This window comes from Rattus rattus, chromosome X, assembly GCF_011064425.1.
Source record: "Rattus rattus isolate New Zealand chromosome X, Rrattus_CSIRO_v1, whole genome shotgun sequence".
In the NCBI taxonomy this organism is placed as follows: domain Eukaryota; kingdom Metazoa; phylum Chordata; class Mammalia; order Rodentia; family Muridae; genus Rattus; species Rattus rattus.
In genome coordinates this window covers 73,625,470-73,635,174 of record NC_046172.1, presented here as the reverse complement: position 1 = coordinate 73,635,174, position 9,705 = coordinate 73,625,470, and the positions used below count along the sequence as shown (strand labels likewise).

General features: G+C 38.5%; 1 pseudogene; it reads left to right on the top strand.

Annotated features, from left to right (window-relative positions):
• Positions 1 to 958: 958 nt before the first annotated feature.
• Positions 959 to 2,696, top strand: LOC116887994 (annotated as a pseudogene).
• The last annotated feature ends 7,009 nt before the right edge of the window (positions 2,697 to 9,705 follow it).

The following is a 9,705-nucleotide window of genomic DNA, read 5'->3' as shown; positions in this document are numbered from 1 at the left end:
TGCATTACTTTTTTTGCTTGCAAATTTTTAGCTACTGCTGCAAACAAATCATACACAAATCTTTAAGGACAACAAGAACCTGAAGAGCTGAACAGTTATATGGAGAAAATATCCAAAATAATGTAAGCTCTTATTTGTATTACAGTGTGGGTACATGTTCATAAAATAACAGGAACTGTATCCTAGAGGGAAATCTTAGGAAAGACTTCTTTATTTTTGCTCCCAAACCACCTTTGGTAATTTGGAAACACCAATTGTGTCTTATCTTGAAGTCTACAAATTATTTCTTACCTCTGTCTCAGTGACAATCTTTCAGATAGTTAAAGGCTACTCTCAAGGCTGCATTTTTTTTTAATCCAGACTAAACTTTGATATTCCTTCAAATGTTTCTCATGTTACACAATTTAGTTCATGAGAAAGTATTGGCAAGGAAACAGGAGAAAGCCAATAATATCTTAATCTTTCCCAATGCCTCATATTGGATGAAAAACAGTGCATAAAAGTTTTAAAAATGTAGTGGTTCTAAATAAACCAACAAGACACAAAAAGAATTGGCATTGTAAATCATGGATGAAGTCAATGATGATACTGACTTTACAAGCCTAAATCAATGGAAATCATGAACTGTAATAGTCTTGCCACAATCAACATATATAAAGAGAATTAGAATTTTTATGGAGAACAGAAGATAAAATGATAAGTATAAGCAAAGTTTTAGATGCAGATATGTGCATCAAGATGTAGAATGTACAATTAAACTGGCTCTTAAATCAAGGAATCATATGAGGCTAAAAAATTGAAGGACAAAATATTTGTTTTCTTAAAAATAAACAATGGGCTCCAAAATAGTAGTTATTAAGTTGTAGGATAAACCAATGAGCGTTCATTCTGACAAGAAACGATATGAAAGTAGCTCTGTCTTTCCACGCTGCCATCAGTATTTTCTCAATTTGGAGCTATGGGAGGTCTGGAGAAGAAGTATGAACGAGGCTTTGCCACCGATTGTATCACCGGAAACAAAGCCCAGAAGAAGCTGCATCTGAACCTATCTGATTTCAGGCTGCTGTGCAGCCTTAAAGGTATTTATCCTCAAGAACCCAAGCATAAGAAGAAAGTTAACAAGCATTCCACAGCAGCCCAAACATTTTACCTTATCAAAGATAGTAAATTCCTCCTCCATGACCCTATCATCAATAAGCTCCGAGAGTACAAGGTATTTATCTAGAAGCTCCACAATGCCTATGGGAAAAGAAAATGGAATCCTGTGGAGCACCTGAAGGACAATAAACACAGTTACAAAATTTACCATATTGTCAAGGAGTGATGCCCCACATTTATCGATGCGTTGCAGGACCTCTATTATGCCCTGTTATTTTTCTTCCATTTCTCCACATTCCCTGAGACAGGCAAGTGCCATATGCAGACCACTCAGCTTTACTGCTGATTCACTGTGGAGTTTCTGCACTAAGTCATCGCTGTCCTAGCCTTGAGCAAGTCTTCCAGTCCACTGAAGGCACTTACTATCAGGATGCGAGGTGCTGATTCAGCCATCATGGTTAACCTGCTTTCTCCCATGATCGCCTAGCAGATGTGGGCTACTGGGTCATAGCCACCTTCTACACAATGTTCTGTACCACTCTCTGGGCTACTGCTCTGGTGTCCTCAAACTTCATTGCTCACACGCAAGCCCAGAAGATCAGCTCAATCGAGACAAGGTCAGCGTGGACCCATGCATTGAACTCTGAGGCTCTCGGAGAAACTGGCTGCACTCAGTGCCAGCCTGGGCCGAGTGGTGGTGCCTGCTATAGAGGAGGCTGAGGATGATGTGTTTCCTACTGACCAAGGAGGTGATAGCAAAGGAGGAAGGTCAAAGGAAAGAGCTGGAGGCACAGGAAAAGCACAAGAAACTCTTTGAAGTCCTGAAGTTCTTCCTGAACTGAGAGGTACACCATGAAGCATTGGCTTTCCTCATCAGGAGTGTTGGTGGAGATGTATCCTGGGACAAGTCTTGCGCATCGGTGCCATCTATGACATCACAGACTCTTGCATCACCCGCTAGATTGTTGATCAGCCGGGACAGCAATCCCCATTCATTGGCAGGTACTATATACAGCCCCAGTGGGTGACTGACTATGTGAATGCCCAGCTCCTCCTCCCTGTGGCAGAGTACTTCCCTGGGGTTGCACCTGTCCCCACACCTTTTCCCCTTTGTATTGAGAATGAAGGAGATTATATTCCTTCTGAGAAGCTGAAGCTCCTGGCTCTGTAGCAAGGAGAAAACCCAGGAAGAAGAAGAGGAAGACAAGGTTGATGACGACAATTACAATAAAGGTGACAGTGATGTTGCAGCCAAAAACGAGAAGAAATATGTGGAAGCTGAATCAGAGGAGGAGGAGGAGGAGGCACATCTGTCGGCCTTGGAGCAGCAAAGGATGGAAAGAAGGAAGCCCCAGGTTATGCCCAGCACTGGAAGACAAGGAGAGGCTGGCCCAGAGGAAAAAAATGAGACCAAGCGTCTGGCCGTCATGATGATGAAAAAGCAAAGGAAGTACCTTTACCAAAAGATTCTGTTCGGCAAGGGGTACAAAATCTGAGAGGCCAACAAGCTCGCAGAGAGGAGGAAAGATGATACTGTGAGATCTGAGAAAAAGGCCGAGAGGACAAGGCCTGGGTTAGCTGCAGTTGTCCCTCACTGAGATATGGACTTTGGAGAAGAAGCTAGTGGACATGGAGTAAGGGTGGGGAGATTTTGATATTAAATGGTTGGATCTTTGCAGCCAAAAAGTAAAAATAAAAAGATATTTATGAATATTTGTTGTATAGGGTACTGGGCTGTTCTTATCTTTGCTATGTGTATAGAGGAAAATTAAGGGGAAATATCCCATTCTAGATAGTAAAATATTTTCCTTTTTTAAAGATTTATTTATTTATTTTATATATGTGAGAACACTATCGCTGTCTTCAGACACACCAGAAGAAGGAATTGGATCCCATTATGGATGGTCATGAGCCACAAGGTGGTTGCTGGGAATTGAACTCAGGGAGTTCTCTCTGAAAGAGTTGTCAGTCAGTGCTCTTAACCACTGAGCTATCTCTTCTTTAGTCCAAACATTTTCATAGCAAAAGGAAAAAAAATCAGAAACGGAGAATAAAAAGTTATATGAGAAACAATGTACAAAGAGGAGAACTAGGAATATATGTTTCATTAAAATTGTCAAAGTTTATCATGTATAATCGTCAAAAAGGCAATGACAATTGAGATGAAGCATGAGAAAAAGCTACTGAGATTTTAGACTTAGTGATTTTCAGTTACAAAGTACACTATGATTGGTGTGCCACAAGAAGTGTTCATAAATCAGCCTCATAACAGGCTCGGAGAAAAGCATTTGTCAGTGAAGAGAGTGAAAGAAAACATATCTTGAGGGGTACTAAGAGACAAAGATTTCTTTATTCATTTGCAAAGGAGAGTCCTATGAACCTGCTTTTACAATGAAATGGAAAGATCTGCTATGGAAAAGCCTGAAGTGAAAAAACAAGGAAGATAAAAACTGGAGTCCCAAAGAAAGGAGACAAATCACTTTCACTGCAACAAGATGAAACACATGGTGAATGAAGTATTTCTAAAACCTGACATTGAAAAGAGAAAGACAGAAGGAAATTCCATGGTCATGCTCTCAAATTCCACCAATCATATTTGTTTATTAATACTTGCTATAATTCAGGAAGAATTCAAATTCAGATTAATGTCAAGGGTCTGAACATGTTGCACTATGCTGTAAGCTACCCATATCAATCATTAGCTCACTAATAAAAAGCATAAAATTAAATTAAATTTATCTATTATAAAAATCCTAAAGTGTACTCAACGTGGTTCTAGTTATTTAACGAGGCAGGCCATTATTGAAAGGATAATAATTAAAAAATTATTATCTCACTTAAAAAAATACATTATATCATTACATAACATTACAATATTTCTGTCCTTTAGCTCTTTTTCTTCTATGTGTTTGTTTTGTACTGTTTTGGTTGGTTGTTAATCTATGTTATTATTAAGTTTTTATTTGATTCATAATTACTTATCAAATGTTATCCCTTTTCCTGGATTCCCATCCATAAATGCCCTACCACATCCCCATCCTCCATCTTCTGTGAGGGTGTTCCCCCATCCATCCACCCACCCCTTTCCTCTTGCCTGCCCTAATAAGTCTTCTACAATGGGGGGGTCCAGACTTGGCAGGACCAAGGTCTTCTCCTCCCATTGGTATCCACAAAGGCATCCTCTGCTAAACATGCAGCTGGAGCCATGGGTCTGTCCACGTGTACTATTTGGATGGTGGTTTAGTCCTTGGGTTCTCTGGTTTGTTAGTATTGTTGTTCTTTTTTTTTCTTCTTTTTTCCCCCATCTTTATTTTTCTATTGTCCTTTGTAGAGCTGGATTTGTGGAAATACGTTGTGTAAATTTGGTTTTGTCATGGAATATATTGGTTTCTCCATCTATGTTAATTGAGTGTTTTGCTGTATATAGTAGCCTCAGCCAGCATTTGTGTTCTCTTATGGTCTGTATGACATCTGCTCAGAATCTTCTGGCTTTCACAGTCTCTGGTGAGAAGTCTGCTGCAATTCTGATAGGTCTGCCTCTATATGTTACTTGACTTTTTCCCCTTAACTTCCTTTAATATTCTTTCTTTATTTTGTGCATTTGGTGCTTTGACTATTATGTAACCAGAGGAATTTCTTTTCTGGTCTGAAATGTATTTGGAGTTCTATATGTTTCTTGTATGTATATGGGCATCTCTTTCTTTAGGTTATGGAAGTTTTCTTCTATAATTTTGTTGAAGATATTTACTGGCCCTTTAAGTTGGGAATTTGCACTCTCTTCTATACATATTATCATTAGGTTTGATCTTTTTATTGTGTCTTTGGAACTTTTTTGGTTTTAGAAGCTTTTTGTTTTACATTTTCTTTGATTGATTTTTGTTAATTTTTTCTATGGTATTTCTGCCCCTGATATTCTCTCTTCTATCTCTTGTATTCTGTCTGTGATGCTTTCATCTATGACTCTGATCTCCTTCCTAGGTTTTCTATCTGGATTTTCTCCATTGTGTTTTCTTTATTTTTTTTCCCCAATTTTTATGTCCTATGAGTTTTGTTCAATTTCTGCACCTATTTTTTTTTTTGTTTTCTGTAATTCTTTAATGGATTTTTGTGGTTTTTTTCTTTAAGGGCTTCTATTTGTTTACCTGTGCTGTCTGGTATTTCTTTAATGGAGTTATTTATGTCCTTCTTAAGTCCTCTATCATCATCATGAGGTGTGATTTTAAATCTAAATCTTTCTTTTCTGCTGAAGTTGTATAACCAGTATTTTGTGGGAGAACTGGGTTCTGATTATGCCAAGTTGTCTTGGTTTCTGTTGCTTAGGTTTGTGTGCATGCCTCCTGCCATCTGGTTATCTCTGGTGTTTGCTGGTCTTGCTGTCTCTCACAATAGCTTGCCCCTCCTGTAAGCCTGTGTGTCAGCACTCCTGGAGACTTGCTTTCTCCCAGTGGGATCTTGGTACAGAGACCTGAGGGACCAGGTCAGTTCCATGCGCAGGCAGAAATCAGAAGGGACTTGTCCCAGACTGCTCCTGGGTTCGTATGTCCTGAGTGTTCCACGTGGGTCCCTCAGAGCAGAAATGGTGATATTATTTCTGCTTTCAGGTGTATCTGCTCTCCTGTTGACTGGCTTTCAGCTTTGGCACAGGCAGAGAGCAGAAGGTTCTATTATTAATTTTTAGATGTCTTTGCTTGTAACAGAGAAAAAATAAATGTTATGATATGGATTAAAGGGACTTGAGAACAACTGGAAGGCGATACTGGGATAAGGATACTATAATCAGAATATATTGTGTGAAAATCTATTTTCAATAAAAAAATCAGCAATAGCAAAAACATTAAAATGAAACTATATTTTCTTTACCCATACATTTTTCTCATGAATTTCTAATACAATTTTGACATTGGTGATTCTAGTTGATGACACGTTTATTGACATAACTATTGTTGCCACTTGGAGTTATAGGTTGGGCCTCTATTTATGAAGACACTATATACTTCTGACAGAACACTCAAATGATTCCACTTGGTTCTTTCCTAAAAGATTCATTCTTGTGGTCTAATTTCAATGGCTCCAGAAAATACTATGTAAGCTGCCAATGTAAGGAAATAATCACAGAGTACTAGAAATTTCAAACACCTGTGATTCAAAAAATGTAACAGCATTAAGATATGCATAAGGATGAAATAATAGACATTTGCATGTTGGTGGTAATCAGCAGCTGCCTGAAATGGTAAGGCACATACAACAGGTTAGAAATGATACGATGCCCTAGTCTGGAAGCTTCCTCAGAAAATTGGGCATAGTACTAACTGAGGACCCAGTTACTACCCACTCCTGGTTCTACCCAAAGGATGCTCCATTACATAATAAGAAAAAATGCTCCACTATGTTCATGGCCTTATTCATAATAGCTATAAGCATAAAAGAACCCAGATGTCCTCAACAGGAATGGATACAGAAAATGTGGTATATTTACACAATGATGTACTACTCAGCTATTGAAAACAATGGCTTCATGAAATTCACAGGCAAGTGGATGGAACTAGAAAATATCATCCTGACTGAGGTAACCCAATGACAAAAGAACACACATGATATGCACTCACTGATAAGTAGACACTAGCCCAAAAGCTTACATTTCCCAAGATATAATCCACAGACTACATGAAGCTCAAGAAAAAAGCCGACCAAAGTGCTGATGCTTCAGTACTTCTGAGAAGTGGGAATAAATATATTCATGGGAGGAAATATGAAGAAAGGTTTAAAGCAGAGACTGAAGGAAAAGCTATCCAAATATTTCACCACCTGGAGATCCAGCCCATATACATACAGCCACCAAACCCAGACACTATTGCTGATGCCAAGAAATGCATGCTGACAGAAGTCTAATATAGCTGTCTCCTGAAAGGCTCTGCCAGAGCATAATAAAAACAGAGGTGAATGCTCATAGCCAACGATTGAACTGAGAGCAGGGTTCAAGTGGAGGAGTTAGAGAAAGGATTGAATGAACTGAAGAGATTTGCAGCCCCATAAGAACAACAATACCAACTAACAAGAGATCTCAGGGAATAAACCACCATCCAAATGTACGTATGGAAAGATTCATGGCTCCAGCTTTATATTTAGCAGAGGATGGCCACCAATGGAACAAGAAGCCCTTGGTCCTGTTAAGGCTGAATATCTGAGTGTCAGGGAGGGGAGATTGGAGGGAAGGTGGATGGTGGAGGATCACCTTCTTAGAAGAAGGATAGGACAGGGGTTTTATGGACTGGAAAGTGGGATTGGGGATAACAATTGAAATGTAAATAAATAGAAAAATACTCAATTAAAAAAAGAAAAGGGTTGGGAATTTAGCTCAGTGGTAGAGCCCTTGCTTAGCAAGCGCAAGGCCCTGGGTTCGGTCCCCAGCTCCGAAAAAAAGAAAAGAAAAAAAGAAAAAAAGAAAAGACATGGTGCCTAGAACTGTTAACCTAGCCAAGATCACAGGATAAATGAGTTCACAGACATTAGAAAAGAATCTACTCCCTCCATTTAGTTAAACTAGCATAACTCATTATGGTATTCTAAATTTAATGCATATAACTGCAGATATGTGTCAACAAAAAAATTTCTCTTCACAGCAGTTGGAGCCCATCACAGATAAGCACAACTCAGGATAATGTAGAGATCAACAGAATGTGGGAAACTCAGTCACACCAGATACAACTATATTATAGACCCTAAATTTCTAATGATGGGAACAGAGAAGTGGTGGCAGGAACATTGTAAGAGCCATAGTACAAAGAAGTTTTCTGTGAAAGAGTGTCTACCAGAAATGCCTTCATAAAACTAGAATGATGTCAATGTAAATGGAGTAGTTATTGTGGTAGAGGGGATATGTTCTATCTTCCTACCACTAAAGAAAAATCTACAGGCAGCTAGTGGCTAGTGGGAGAAGAACTAGTAGTCATTCTCAAATATAAGGTTTGTTACTGGTTTTCCATTGTATAATTGTCAGCTGTCAAACCATATGTACACCAACCACAAAAGGGGAAATAGCAGATTGTATTTATATATTTATTGTTGTATATAAGTGTGTACAAACATGCAATGTATTCATTACCTCATACAAATATGTGTGATAATTATGTAAAAGAGGCTAAGAAATTGAGAATGTGGGAGAGTATGAGAAAAAGTTTAAAGAGAGTAGCTTAGAGAGGTTGAGGGGAAGAAAGGGAGAGCAAAAGTGCTGTTATTCTATTTCAATTAAGATCATATTTTTAAAGGTCTGGAGAGATGGCTCAGTGGTTAAGAGCACTTCCTGCTCTTCCAGAGATCCTGATTTCAATTCCTAGCAACCACATGGTGGCTCCCAACCATCTATAGTGGGACCTGATGGCCTCTTCTGGCACATAGTTACATACACAGATAGATACACTCTATCAGACATTAAATAAATGAATCTTGAAAAAAAATTAGAAAAGGCAACAAGGAGCAAACAGATATGGTAGCTTTGTGCTATGTGCACTTCGTAAACTATATTTAGGATTCAGCATAATGAATTATATATATATATATCATGCATATATATGATATATATGCATATATGTAATGAAAGCTTCCATTATTGAAAACAATAAAAAGGTAATATACTGGAGAATAATCATATGCACAAAATTGCTCAAACATTTGAAATCTTCCCAGACAAAACAAATTAAGAACTCTGTAAACTTTTCTTGAAATTTTAGTAGTAATATTATATTTATGTGTCTTTTTATTTTTAATTTTGTTGGTTTACTTCCCAGTATCATCTCTCCCTCTCTTCCCAGTACGCCTCCCCCCAAATCAGAATCTCCCCCCATTCCTCCCTATGCTTCTTTGAGAAGGGGTGCCTTACTCTGTGTATCACTTCTCCTTACACAGCTTCCTGCTACCACTGCCCCTGGCACCTCAGCTCACTGCAGGACTATTTATATGGTCTCCCACTTTAAGGAGACAAGGAAGACCATTTAGGAAAACAGGATCCATAGACAGGAGGTAGGCAGTCAGGTAACAGTTCAGGAGAACCCTACTCCTGTTGTTGAAAAAGTAAACTTCCATCTGCTTCCCATTTGCAGGGTGCCTAGGTCTAGCGCGTATTTGCTCTTTGGTTGATGATTCAGGATCTAGGAGCTACTAGGGTCTAGGTTATTTGACTCTGTTTGACTTCCTATGAATTCCCTGTCTTCTTCAGGTTCCATCCTTCTTCCAAGTCTTGCATAAGCTTCTCCAAACTCCATCTAATATTTGGCTGTGTGTTTCTGTATTTCTTTATAATGACTTCTGGGTAAAGCACCTCAGAAGACAATTAATCCCCAACTGAATAATAGATAAAGAAAATGTGGTTCATTTACAGAATGGGATACTACTCAGTCATTAATAACAGGAACATCATGAATTTCACAAGCAATGCATGGAACCAGAAAATATCTTGAGTGAGGTAACACAGAACCAAAAGGACATGCATGATAAACACTCACTTATAATTGAATATTAGTCATAAAATGAGGACAAACTAATGTTATAATAAACAAACCCAAAGAAGCGAAATAACAAGGAGGTTGCAAGGGAGGATGGATAAATATTTCT